The sequence below is a fragment of the Furipterus horrens genome, unplaced genomic scaffold (assembly GCF_987537825.1).
Source record: "Furipterus horrens unplaced genomic scaffold, mFurHor1.1.pri manual_scaffold_4, whole genome shotgun sequence".
In the NCBI taxonomy this organism is placed as follows: Eukaryota; Metazoa; Chordata; class Mammalia; order Chiroptera; family Furipteridae; genus Furipterus; species Furipterus horrens.
In genome coordinates, this window is record NW_028327174.1 from 48,466,187 (window position 1) to 48,480,122 (window position 13,936).

The 13,936-nt window shown below is 39.7% G+C and overlaps 1 protein-coding gene across 4 annotated transcripts in view; it reads left to right on the forward strand.

Moving 5' to 3' along the window:
- Positions 1–13,936, forward strand: part of PCED1B (PC-esterase domain containing 1B) — a 109,434-nt gene that overhangs the window by 79,224 nt on the left and 16,274 nt on the right. For 3 of the 4 annotated variants that reach the window (XM_090273052.1, XM_090273053.1, XM_090273054.1), the window contains exon 2: positions 3,930–4,099. The exons of the other annotated variant lie outside the window; for it this stretch is intronic. The gene's annotated coding sequence lies outside the window, so the exon portion shown is untranslated. The remainder of the gene's footprint in view (positions 1–3,929; positions 4,100–13,936) is intronic. 4 annotated transcript variants of the gene reach the window in all.

Consider the following 13,936-nt stretch of genomic DNA (forward strand, 5'->3'; position numbering starts at 1 on the left):
TTTATATGGGGAGGCGAAGAACCCGGAATAGCTAACATTACATTGAAGAAGAACAAATTTTGAAGACTAGAACTATCTGACTTTGATTATTACCATCAAGCTGTAGTGATATGGTACTGGTGAAAGAATAGACAAATTGATCAATGGCACAAAGTAAAGAGCCCAGATGACCCACAAAATATAATAAACTGATCTTTGATTAGGAAGCAAAGGCAATTCAATGGAAAAAATGACAGTCTTTTCAGCACATGGTGCTGGAACAACTGGACATTGAAATGAAAGAAAGAAAGAAAGAAAGAAAGAAAGAAAGAAAGAAAGAAAGAAAGAAAGAAAGAAAGAAAGAAAGAAAGAAAGAAAGAAAGAAAGAAAAGAAAGGAAGGAAGGAAGGAAGGAGGGAAGGAAGGAGGGAAGGAGAAAGGAAGGAAGGAAAGAAGGAAGGAAGGAAGGAAGGAAGGAAGGAAGGAAGGAAGGAAGGAAGGAAGGAAGGAAGGAAGGAAGAAGGGCAGGGTAGGGAGAAAGGAAGGAAAAAGAATCAATCCAGACGTTACACCTTCCACAAAAATTAACTCAAAATAGAGCACAGACTTAAGTGTAAAATGCAAAAACTATAAAACTCTTATAAGAAAATTTAGGTGACCTTGTGTTTGTCAATGAATTTTTAGATTCAATACCAAAGGCACCATCCGTGAAAGAAAAATTGATAAATGGGACTCTTACAAAAGATTTTGTTAAAAAAATGAGAAGACAAGCCACAGAGTAGGAGGAAATATTTACAAGCTGCACACCTGAATAAGAACTTATATCCAAAATATACAAAGAACTCTCAAAACTCAACAAGAAAACAAACCCAGTTGGGAAAAAAATCATAACACACGCCTTATGAAAGACAGTATAGATGACAAATAAGCATATGAAAAGATGCTCATCCTCATATGTCACTGGGAATTGCAAACTAAAACAGTAAAGACACACCTATTAGGATGGCCAAAATCTAAAGCAATGACGACACCAAATGCTGCCGAGGGTGCAGAGCACCGGGAACTCCCATTCACTGCTGTTGGGAATGTGAAATGATACAGCCACTTCAGAAGACAGTTTGGCAATTTATTACAAAGCTAAATTCAGTCTTACCGTACTATCCAGCAATCATGCTCCCAAGTGAGTTGAAAATTATGACCACACAAAAACTTGCATTTGAACGCTCTATCTTCATTTCCAAAATGTGGAAGCAACCCAGATGTCCTTCAATAAGTGAATGCATAAACCAACTGTGGTACATTCATACAATGGAATAGTACTTAGTGACAAAATGAGCTATCAAGCTGTGAAAAGACATGGATGAACATCATATGCATATTGCTAAGTAAAAGAAACCGATCAGAAAAGATTACCTACTGTATGATTCCAACTAAGTATATGACATTCTGGAAAAGGCAAACTACAGAGATAATAAAAAGATCAGTGGAGCCCTGGCTGGGTAGGTCAGTTGGTTATCACGTCATCCCAGTACACCAGGGTTGCAAGTTTGATCCCTGGTCAAGGCACACACAAAAAAAGATCAGTGGTTGCCAAGTATTTTAGCGGAGGGAAGGATGAGTAGGTGCAACACAGAGGATATTTAGGTCAGTAAAACTATTCTGTATGATACTGGAATGGGTGGATATGTGATACAGTGATACATTATGATCCATGACATCATGAGATATGGTGGATACAAATAAACATTTTTCCAAACCCATAAAATTTACAACACAGAGTGCACCCAAATATAAACTAAGGACTTCAGTTAAAATAATAGATCAATATTGGTTCATCGATTGTAACAAATGTACCACACTGATGCAAAATTTAATAATAAGGGAATTTTGGGGTGTGGGGGAGTATATATGGAAACTCCCTGTACTTTCTGCTCAATTTTCTCTGTAAACCCAAAACTGCTCTGAAAAGCAGTTTATTAATTAGTATATATTATATATTATTAAATATAATTATATGTTTCATCTATCACATTTTAAAATTATTTTTAATTGCAATATATACTGTTGGTGAGGATGATATCTATTCTCCACTAAAGACTAAATTATCTTTTTCTAAATTACATATATATTTATACGTGTATTTATATATATATTAATTTCTGTGTGTGTGTGTATCAGGGAGTACCTATTTTAAGACTTCCAATTTTTTCTCAGTGCCCTCTAAAAAAGAAATCCATATAATTCCCAATTTGTACAGCCAAAGCAGTGCCTAGTCCATTGTAGATATCACTTAAATATTTGCTAAATCAATATTGAATAACATGTCAGATATTGAATGTAGATGACTATGAATGCAGACTATGAATGCACTGAAATGTGCTGTCATCTAGCCCATGCATATTTATCATCTTCCTTATAAGGCTATAATCACAGGCTTTGTCAAGTGCCTTTCCGATATCAGGATGCAATGTGCCTATAGCATTTCCCTCCGACATCAGAACAATGACTCTAATCCACCTTCAGCTTGTTAGAGAGTAAGTGGGAGAAACAAATAATGACATCAAAACCGTCAAGGGCACATGAGATGTGGGTTAAAAAGCACAGTTGTTTATTTAAATTCTATTTCCCCACTGTTCTTAAACACAAAGTAGAGGTTTGTTTGAAGTTATTTGGAAGACTTTTTAAAGTTATAAATAGTATGATTATTAATACTGCCTAACAGTATTTATTATTATTATTCCTAAAAAAAGGAAACAAATATTTTTAAATCCATCTTTGAGTCAACCAGAACATCTATCTGAAAACAGGCCATTGAGCCCTGCCCAATTGTGAAAAAATATTAAAAGCCATCAGATCAACTATTATATCAGTCTATTGGTGCTACAAATATCTGATTATCTCTAATCACTATGAGCACCAAAAATAAAAGAAAAACAACTGAAAGATACTTATAAAGCAGTAAGGCTTTGAGAACCTGATTTCAATGAGCTACAAAGAAATGAAAATTCATTAAGAGCTCTGTACTTAACCAGAAGGGTTAAAACTTACCATGACAAGGAATTGCTACTCAGTAGCACCATCTCAGCTTCCATTCTTGAACTGGTAAGACTATGAGAAATTGTCCCAGCATTTATACTATTATCGTTGTCCCAATTTTTCCCCTTTTGCCCCCCTCCACCCAGTACCCCCCCACTCCCTCAGGCAATCCCCATGTCATTGTTCATGTTCATTTCCATTTTTTTTCACTCTCTCTTTACATGAATTTATTTTTTAAATCCTAGATTTGTTTAAAGGACTGTCTATGTTAGAAAGAAAAGTGAGAAAACAGATCTTAGTGTGGTCACGAGTACTGTTCTGTCTCCGCCTCCCACTGTGCACTCCCAAATGCCAGCACCCCCCGGGTGACTAGATGGCTTAGCTAATGTTGGCTCCCCCATAAATAGATGGGTATCTGAATGGGAGGGACTTGGACAGACTCATTCAAGAAAACTGGAACTGAAGCCAACTTCATTGCATTCGAGTAAAAAGTTGGGAGGGGCTTCGAAGGGGATGTTAGCAAACAATTGCCAAAAATCTCATTTGGAGAAGGTGTAGGCGAGATTATCCTGGTAGTTTCTAGCAGAGGGCCTTCAGGGGAATCTTTTTAGGTCCTAGGTGGTAAGCCTTTGGCCTGAAGGTGACAAACTGAGGGCTAAATGAGTTTAAGTCTTTGTCCCAAATATGTAAAATAAATGACTGAATTAGTAGCAATGTTGGTTTACATAAGCATGTTGGACTGCTTGAGGTGAAGTGACGGAGCTGGCAGCCTATTCGAATTAGCTCCTGAAAGAGGAAGAAGCCCTGAACCACCTCTACAGAGCAGTCTGGGGCCGCAGGGGCATGCCCGCCAGCTGGCTGAGGCTGCGTCCCCCACCCAAGCCGCTGACGGAAGTGCTGCCTCTCTCCTGATAGGACAAGAATGACCCAGCAGATCGGCAAGTGGCCAAGAGGAGCTCCCAACTGCCTTCTTCTCCTCTTAGCATGGGTGACTTTGGGACCTACCCACTGACCTCTCTTCCTTCCTCCTCTGGACTGAGCAATGAAGGGCCATGACAGTAAGGAAATCATCCTTACATAAGCATGTAAGTATGCATCCCTCATCCTCAGACACAGCCGCGAGGTAAAGAGCTTGCATCAGGCTTGTGAACTGCGTCTGCACCCTGGCCATCAATGATACATCCCCTATTCTTAAAACATTTACTGAGAGGACTTACCCAGAAAAAAACATTTTTTTTTTCCCATTTGGAGCTTTTCCATGTAAAGAAATAATAAGCTCTCTCTCTAGTTTTAACAAACTAAGCCTATAACGGGCAAGGTTTGCAGACTTTTCTCTGCTTACTTCCTCCTGAAATTTAAGTCTGGTTAATCAAACTCTGCAAAGACAGTTTCTCCTTCAGACTGTCAGCTAACATAGGTCTCTGAATAATACCCCCCATTTTGTTGTTGTGGGTTTTTTTTTTTTTTTCCTGAGGAGTGTAAGCAATCAAAATAAAATTTTAAGTAAATGAGGTGTAAGAAATTTTCCCAGGGTCTCGATACTGTGACTCCACCAAATGCCAAGGACTTCTAACCTGCTGTCTCTAGACACGTAACCTGAAAACAAAGCAGTGGCAAGTTATGTGATGGACTTGGCGCTTTCCACTCAGTGCCAGCTTTGCTCCCCTGCACTCAATAACAAAAGGGCCTGCTGAACTTTGCCACAATGTTTTCATTTCCGTTGACATCACCATTCTCTTTGTGGCAACACTGTAGGCATGGAAGTGGCGCCTGTCCAGGAGGCAGTGTGGTGCCAGGGCTGAAGATGGGCAGAGAGCAGAGGCAGGCAGGCCTCTCTGGGTAGGGTCTGGACCTTATTACTTCCTAGTTGACTGGCCTGGAGCAAAATGTGACCCTCTAGAAGCCCTTTCCCCTATTTCATATTCCTTATGGAGACAGTAATATTTACCCTGCGGGATGGATTAAATGGTTACAACTAATGGACATGAGATGTCTGGAATATAAAGTAGACTCTCAATAAATGATAGCAATAATTATTGTTGATTTTGTAAAAAGAGCTAATACATTTAAAGTGCTCAGAAGTATATTTGGTAAGTGTTCATTATTTATTATTGTGATTCAAGGGAACCCAGATACCTTGTCAATTTGGGATCTTCAGGCTTCACTGACGTAATGCTATGTATTTGGCTAATATACTTGATTAAGAAAAGGCAGAATGGTATTTTCAGAAAGATTTTTTTTAAAGATCTTATTTATTTATTTTTAGAGAGGGGAAGGGAGGGAAAAAGAGAGGGAGAGAAACACCAATGTGTGAGAGAAACATCCACCGGTTGCCTCTCACATGAGCCCCAACTGAATACTGGCCTGCAACCCAGGCATGTGCCCTGACTGTGAATCGAACCAGCAACCTTTCGCTTTGTAGGATGACACTTAACCAACTGAGCCACACCGGTCAGGGCTTTAGCAAGATTTTGTACATGATTTAACAAGTTAAATGTATCCCGTGAAAGGAAAGTAGAACTAGATGATCTTCATCTTAGAAAGAACAAAGACTGCAGGTTAGGGAATGGGTGAAGGAAGAAAAGAACATATGTGGGAAGATGAATTAGGAAGCCACAGCAGGATTTCAGATGTGCACTGAGGTAGAAGCTGTATGAAGAGAAGTAAACTGAGCAGAGGGTTTAAAAGACACATCGATGTTTTTCTCCCTCTCTTTGTCCCTCTCTTCCCCTCTCCCTAAAAATAAATAAATAAATAAATAAAAAATTTAAATGTTTACAGAAAGAAAATTATTACATTCATAATCCCACCATTAGCATTTTGGTTTTAGCAAAAATAATGTTACCACTGTTAGAATTAATTTATAATGCCACTTACGAGCATGCTTTTTTTTTAAATATCCAGATATTAAAAACTGACAATGTTGTGGATAGTGCTTTCAAATATAACAAGCTGAGAAAAAAATAAGGCATTTTATAGAGAAATTTAATTTTGTTTCATATATTTTTAAGAATATTTTTATTTTTCCCACTTAATCATTTTTATTATTCAATTGTAGTTGACATACAATATTATATTAGTTTCAAGTGCACATACCAGTGATTATACATTATTTAACCTATTTAGTAATCATACCAATAAATCTCATACCCATATGGCACAATACATAGTTATCAGAATATTATTGACTATACTCCTCTACTGTATTTTACATCCCCGTAACTATGATGTACCTACCAATTTGTGCTTCTTAATCTTTTCACTTTTTTCACCCATCGCCCCAACCCCCATCCCATCTGGCAACTACCAAAATGTTCTCTGTATCTATGAGTCTGTTTCTGTTCTGCTTGTTAGTTTATTTTTTCTTAGATTCAATTGTTGATAGATATGTATTTATGTTATTGTTCATATTTATGATCTTTTCTTCTTCTTTTTAAAGAAGACCCTTTAATATTTCATATAATACTGATTTGGTGGTGATGAACCCCTTTAGGTTTTTCTTGTTTAGGAAGCTCTTTGTCCTTTGATTCTAAATGATAGCTTTGCTGGGTAGAGTAATATTGGTTGTAGTTCCTTGCTTTTCATAACTTTGAATATTTCTTATCTGTCTCTTGTTGCCTGCAAAGCTTCTGTTGAGAAATCAGCAGAGCATTTTATGGGAGCTCCCTTGTAGATAACTAATTGCTTATCTCTTGATGCTTTTAAGATTCTTTCCTTGCCTTTATTTTAATTATGATGTGTCTTGGTTGGGACTCTCTGTCTTCCTGGACTTGTATGTCTGCTTTCTTCACCAGGTTAGGAGAGTTTTCCATCATTGTTTTTTCAAAAAGATTTTCAATTTCTTGTTTTCTCTCTTCTCCTTCTGGCACCCCCATGATGGAAATGTTGGTATGCTTGAAGTTGTCCCAGAAGCTCCTTACACTGTCTTCATTTTGAGGCATTTCTTTTTTCCCTTTGCTGTTCTGATTGGGTTTTGGGGGGTTTTTTGTTTTTGTTTTTTTGCTTCCTTGTATTCTAAATTGCTGATTTGCTTCTTGTCTTCATCTATTCTGTTGATTCCCTGTAAATTATTCATTTCAGTTGGTGTATTCATCTTTTTTGACTGGTTCTTTTTTATGTTTTCTATGTCCTTTTTCATGCTGTTGAAGTTCTCACTAAGTTCCTTAAAGTTCCCACTAAGTTCTGTGAGCATCTTTATAACCATTGTTTTGAGCTCTGTATCTGGTAGTCTTCTTATCTCCATTTTATTTAGTTCTTTTTCTGGAGATTTCTCCTGTTATTTCATATGGGACATGTTTCTTTGTCTCTGCATTGTGGATGCTTCACTATGTTTTCTTCTATGTATTAGGTAGAGCTATTATGTCTCCTAGAAATGGTAGACAGGTATCCTGTAGGGCCCAGTGGCACAGCCTCCCTAGTCATCTGAACTGGGCACTCCAGGTGCACCCCTGTGTGGGCTACATGCACTGTCCTTTGTAGTTGAGCCTTGATTGCTGTTAGCATCACTGGGAGGGATTGACTCCCAGGCCTGTTGGCTGTGAGGACCGGCGATAACTACAGTCAGCACAGGGGCTGCTGTGCAGGAGCTGACTCTATGGAACAGGACTTGTTCAGTGGGCTTTGGTGCTCACCGAGTCTGCCCCTTGAGTATGTTTCTCATGGAAGTGGTAGGATTGTAATCTGGTGTGGTCTGAAGCCGCCCATTGGATGCACTGGCGTTGGGACCTCCGAGGAGGTGCAAAGTTAGCTACCACCTATGCCCTGCCTGGGGCCACCCAGTATGAGCTACAGAGTGATCTGCAGATGGCACCACTTGTGCTGGGCTTAGAGGTGCCCAGGAAAGGCCAAGCTGTGAACCAAGGCCAGCTGCTGCTTGTGCTAGGCCTGGGGCCGCTTAGTGAGAGGTATGGGGCATGCCAAGGCCAGATGCTGCTTATTTGCAATTTGTGAACCTTTGAGAGATTTTAGGAAAATCTGCAGCAAGAGCCAAGACAGGCAGTTTGTATGGACAAGCCACTGGAAATAGCTTGGGTAGGCCCACAAGTTGGGTGGGGCAGGGTCTCAGGGAATCATCACAGCAGGGTCAACAGTGTTAGCCAAACTAATGGACACCCAGATATGGTACCCAACTGCCAGCTCTGTGTGTGTGTGGGCGGGGGCGTCTCAGAAAAGGAACAATGACCTCTGCCAGACTTTTGTCTGGCAGAAAGCTGCCCCTCCAGCTCTCACCCTGATGCCAGACAATTTAGTTCCTCCCTGTATGTCCCTGGTGCCTTTCAAGCTGCTGCCCCAGTGCTGGAGCTCATAGGGAACACGTCTGAGTAAGTCCGTATGTGGGCCCTTTAAGAACTGTCTCGAACTCCGGAAGCCCCCATTACACTCAGCCACACTCTATAGCCAGAAGTTATGGGGATTTCTCTTCCTTGCACTAGAACCCTAAGCTGGGGAACTTGGTGTGGGGCTGCGACCCCTCACTTCTCAGGGGGGACCTTGACAGCCGAGATATCCCACCCAATTTTTATCCAACACATGTGGACGTGGGGCCAGTCCTTTTGCATCTCTGCCCCTCCTACCAGTCTTGATGTGACTTCTTAAATTCCTAGCTGTAGGACTTCCATTCAGCTAGATTTCAGATGGTTCTGAATAATGACTGCTCTGTAGTTTAGTTGTAGTTTTTATGGGGTGGTGGAAAGATTCAAGTACTGCGTTTACCTATGCTGCCCTCTTGCCTGAAAGTCCTGAAGAGATTTTTTAAATGCAGATCATGAATGTGAAAGGTAAAGGAAGATTCTTTGCCAGACTCTCTGATTAGAAGAGAGATGATGCTCCTAGCATATTCATGGGCTGGGATGAAATGACTTTATTTGCATAGTTTATGCTCATGTAGATTGAGGAAAGGAAAAGTTGTAACTAATAAATAGCTAAGTCAACTAACTGGTAACATAAAACCTAAATAGAGTATCTGAGAACTACTAGCCTGGGGTTTGACAAAGCTATGCTCTTATAGATGTGGTAATCAGGTGAACTTGAGAGGAATGGACAATGAAATTCTATCCAGCCTTTAAAAAGAAGGAAACTGTCACAACCTACAACATGGATGAACCTTGAGAACATTATATTAAGTGAAATAAGCCAGTCACAAAAAAACTGTATGATTTCCTTCTATGATTTCCTTCTATGAGGTATGCAAAAGGGTCAAAATCCTAGAAACAGACAAGAGAATGGTGGTCACCAAGGGCTGGGAAAGGGACAAAGAAAGAGTTGTTGTTTAATGGATATACAGTTTCAGATCTACAAGATGAAAAAAATCTAGAGATCTGTTTCACAACACTGTGAATAGACTTAACAGTACTGCACATATATTTAAAATGGTTAAGATGGTAACAAGAAAGAGAAAGAGAGAAGGGGGAGACAGAGAGAGAGAACTGGAATCAGAAAACTAAGCCAATGGTTTGTAGTCTTCTAATAAAATTTAATATTATTTAGCAGTGAGGGACATTGCTAAATAATTCAAGGCCACATTCTCCCAGGGTATTAAATTATTCTTCGTAAAAGGGCTTATAATTTCTTATTTTTTACTGAAATTCATGAACTGTGACTCTGGGGCAGTAGGACCAAAACTCAGGACTCCAGTTCTTAATCCAGGCTGAGTTGCTAGCCTGGCTGTGTGATTTAGGTGCCCACTTGACCTCCCTGAGCCTCCACTTGGCCTAAGAATGACCTCTGTCACCTCTCCCATTTTTGGAACCTGTTTCTGCAGGGATAGGAGCACACCAGTCCATAGAATTGTGCCCATACAACAGGATACTTTTCAGTGTTTACATTGTATTCAGTGGTAGCCATTTAAAGTATATTTTTATGTAACTAAATTAGTAATATAATTTAGTAATTATATTTTATTTTACTAAAGCATGGATGTATATGTGTACTAATTCTTACAATAAATTGAGCACTTATTAAATGCCTTGCACTCTGCTTAACACTTTGCATATTCAATGTCCACAACTAGAATGGGACCAGAGAGTGTTAAGTAACTTTTCCAATCATACAGCTCATGGGTTATAGATATGAGACTCTGAACTCAATTTTTCTGCCTGCAATGGCCATGCTCTGAACCCTAAGCTAAACTGGAACAGAATATATAACTTGCATAAAACATAGCACTCAAAAAAGTTTGTAGAAAAGTTAAATAAATCTAATAGAATGAGGTCTTTCATAAATTAACTTTTTGAGTTCCATCCACCCTGGGGAAACCATCAATTTGGCTCCTCTCGACCCATAAGCTCCCAAATCCCAACACCTCCAGCCTTGCTGCTCAACAGCACAAAAGTTTGCATGTACTGACGTGGGAGAGAATTTTGTTGTTACTGAATTGAACTCATGAGAAGTTTTAATCCCAAGTCTCAAAATTCCTAATATACTATCAGAGAAGTCCTTGTGCTTCAATGGAAACAAATTATTCATGTGCTGAGTGCTAAAAGCAAATGTTCTGAAGAGAAATTATCAAAAATATGTAAACTATTTCAAGTCAGACAAGCAAATAAAACACATATTGTTTTGTGATTAGCCAAATTGGGTTCTTTTTTCTTAAGGTAGTCAGGCATAGAACACAAACATACACCAGCTGGCCAAACTACGTTTATTTATAAGTAAATATTTAGTGCTCTGATTCTGGCCCACTCAATGCACTCTGTTCCAAGAAGATAAGAAAAATAAGTGTTCCTTGAAATAGAAAATGTGGATAAAATGATAATGGCTTTTAAAGATAAGTTTAAATTGATCTGTGGCTGGAACTATTAAAGCGTTATTAATATTAAAGGAACATTATTTTCGCCCTTATGTTTAGAGTATTTTTCACTGTCTGATTAAAACATCTGGCTTTTATAGGCTTGGTTTTAAATAAATTATGGCTTAAAATAAATTATAAATTTGTAATGGCACATTCACATACAGTAATAGAAAGCAAAAGGCAAAACTCTAGTCCTGGCTAAGTGTAATTTTTACCTACTCTAGACTTGCACCCATGTGGCTGAAACAGACTAGAGAAAACTCAACTAGAGCACCCTCCATTCAAATACGGGCTCCCATCTTAAGTGGGTCTCCCTGCTGCTCAATAATTACAGCCTCTCCTATCTCCTAGTCAACTATTTCATATCTTCTTTTTCCTCAAACCTCTAACACCACCTTCCCCAGGTTCACTCTCAGCTGGTGACCTTGACCTTTCTGCCTATTTCACCAAAAAAACACAATCAGGAAACCCTCACAAGCTGGCACCTCCGCACCTACCCGCACGCCAGCATTACGCTCCTGTACTCCATCTTCCCTGTCCTTTTTCTGCTTTATCTGTCCTATCCAAGGTGAACCCCTCTACTTGGGCACTAGATCCCTCCCACACCTTTCATCAACTCAAGAACATTGCTTCAGCAATTTCCCCTTATTCTTCCTACATCATGTTTTCCCCTATTCACTGAATCATTCCCATAAACATACAAACATTCTATTGTTGTTCCCCTCCTAAAAGAAAATAAAACTCTCCTAACCCCACTTTCCCCTCCAGCTAACTTCTCATTCTCTGCTTCTCTTTATAGTAAAACTCATGGAGGGTGGTACTGTGTCCAATACTCTCTTAACCACTCTTATCAGCCTTTGTCCCCACCACTCTGTCAAGGTCACCAATGTCCCACAGGATATTACAGCCAACGGTCAAACATCCTCCTTGACTTAGGAACTATCTCTGACACAGTCAATCAATCCCCCCTCTGCACCCTCCCTTGGAACACTTTCTGCTCTTGGCTTCCAGAACTTCACACTCTCCTACTTTTCCTCCTGCTTCACTGGCTTCCTTCTCAGTCTCCTCTACAGGTCCCTCCTCATCTTCCTGACCTCCTACCCCTGGAGTGCCTCAGGGCTCAGTTCTGCAACCTTCGTTCTGCTCTAGCTTCACCTTCTCCATTGGCGATAGCGTCCAAACCAAATTAATATCTCCAGCCTCTCCCCTCGCCTCTAGACTTGTCTACCTAAATCCCCTCTCAACATTTCAGTCCTGATGCATTTCACACATAAGGAGCCCCAAAACTAACACTTGACCTCCACTCCCCAAGCCTATTTATCCCAAATTTTCTCCATCTAAGTAAATGGCAACTTTGTCCTTCCTGTTGCTCGGGCCAAAAACCTTGGAGCTAGCCTTGCCTCTCTTTGCTCACACCCCACCTCCTCTCCCCAGGCAAATTCTATTGCCTTTACCTTCAGAATAGATTCAGAATCAGACCACTTTTCATTCCTCAGCTAAAATGTCACTGTTCTGAAGGAAGGAAGAGATAATAAAATATCTCATAGAGATTTAGAATGTCCGTATAGAATATTTTTGGTAGATCAGACAAGAAGCCGACAACAGTATTGCTCCAAGAAGGAAAAATTAGGAATAGGGAACAAGAAAGAGAGGGAGACTTCCTTTCACTCATACCCCGTGTACCTTTGGAAGTTTTGTGCCATGTGCATTAAATGCCTTCTAAAAGTAAGCAAAATAATTTATGAATAATGATAACTGCCTTGCTCCCTGTCTGACCTCCCACTGCTAGGGCAGCGAAGACGACGCCCTGCAGGCAGAAGGGCTCCAGGTCCCCGCACAGCTCCCTCAAGGTGACAGTCATTCCAGCTCTCTCAGGGCCTCAGTTTCACCATCTGCAAAATTAAGATAATAATTACAGCTCACCTCGGTTTATGAGGGGGATCTGTTATAAGATAGCACATTCTAAGTGTAAAACCTTATACATTAAGTTTTCATTACCCTTTAGGAAAAAGCCACATTTGGTGGATAAGAAAGAAAGCCAGCAGCACACTGAGCTCTGGAACGCAAAATGGGGCCAGAATAGCAATAGCAACTGTCCCCACATACCGTAATAAGTTCTTGGAAGCAAGAAACTCTGTTTCTTGGTCTTAAACAACTTTAAATTTAACAAGTATAATCAAGATTATTGTTTGCATTATTACAGCTAGGCTGTCGTCTGGTTTTGTGGTAATGATAAAAAGTTTAGTCATCCTCCCCTAGATTGTCCTTTTATTTCCATGATATACAGACTAGCTGAAATCTAAAGGACTGGCAAGACTGGCAATTCACAGATATGCTAGAATCAAATGACAATCTTTTAAAGTTATGTAATAGACTGATCTTGTTATGGTGCATTCGTGAGCAAAGAGGAAACGAGGCAATTTGGAAGCAAATTTGCGGCGTTTATTTACCTGGCCAGGGCCGGTTCTTCCCACAACCAAAAACAGAAGGTGGGAGAACCGCCCCGCCTCACAAACTAAAGGGTTTTTTGAAGGCAAAAAAGTATACTCATGCTCCTGCAGCCGCCAGATAACAGCGACAGGCAGGTAAAACTACACACACACACTTTTTATTTTTTAGAGGGACTTTAGCTGATAAACACTCAGCGCGCTTGGGCTACTGGGGTTATGATAGCAGCTGAGGTAAGCAAGTGAAGAGGGGCCACACGGTTGCTGGGGTGAATGAGCAAAAATGACCTGTCACAATCTAAATTTTAAATACTCAAGTTATCAATTGGATTCTAGATGAAGCCCTGCCCGGAGACATAATAATAATTGTACGTATTAAAATTCATGAAAAAAATGCAAAATAACTTGATTTAATGGCTGTAGTTGAGAGGATGTGCAGCGTGTGGAATTAATTTTTAAGCCACACATTGAGTAGTCAGTGAAGTAAAATAAACTGACATTTTCTGAGAAAAGACAACCACATTTGCTTTATAGGCCAATTTCCCTAAATAGCATAGTATTTTAAAAACAAACAAACAACAACAAAAAAACACTAAGCACATAAGGCATGCATATGCATTTCAGGACTGCTTTGGAATCTGTTACCCTTATTTGTTAGTTATTTTATACCATTTAATGTAATAGAG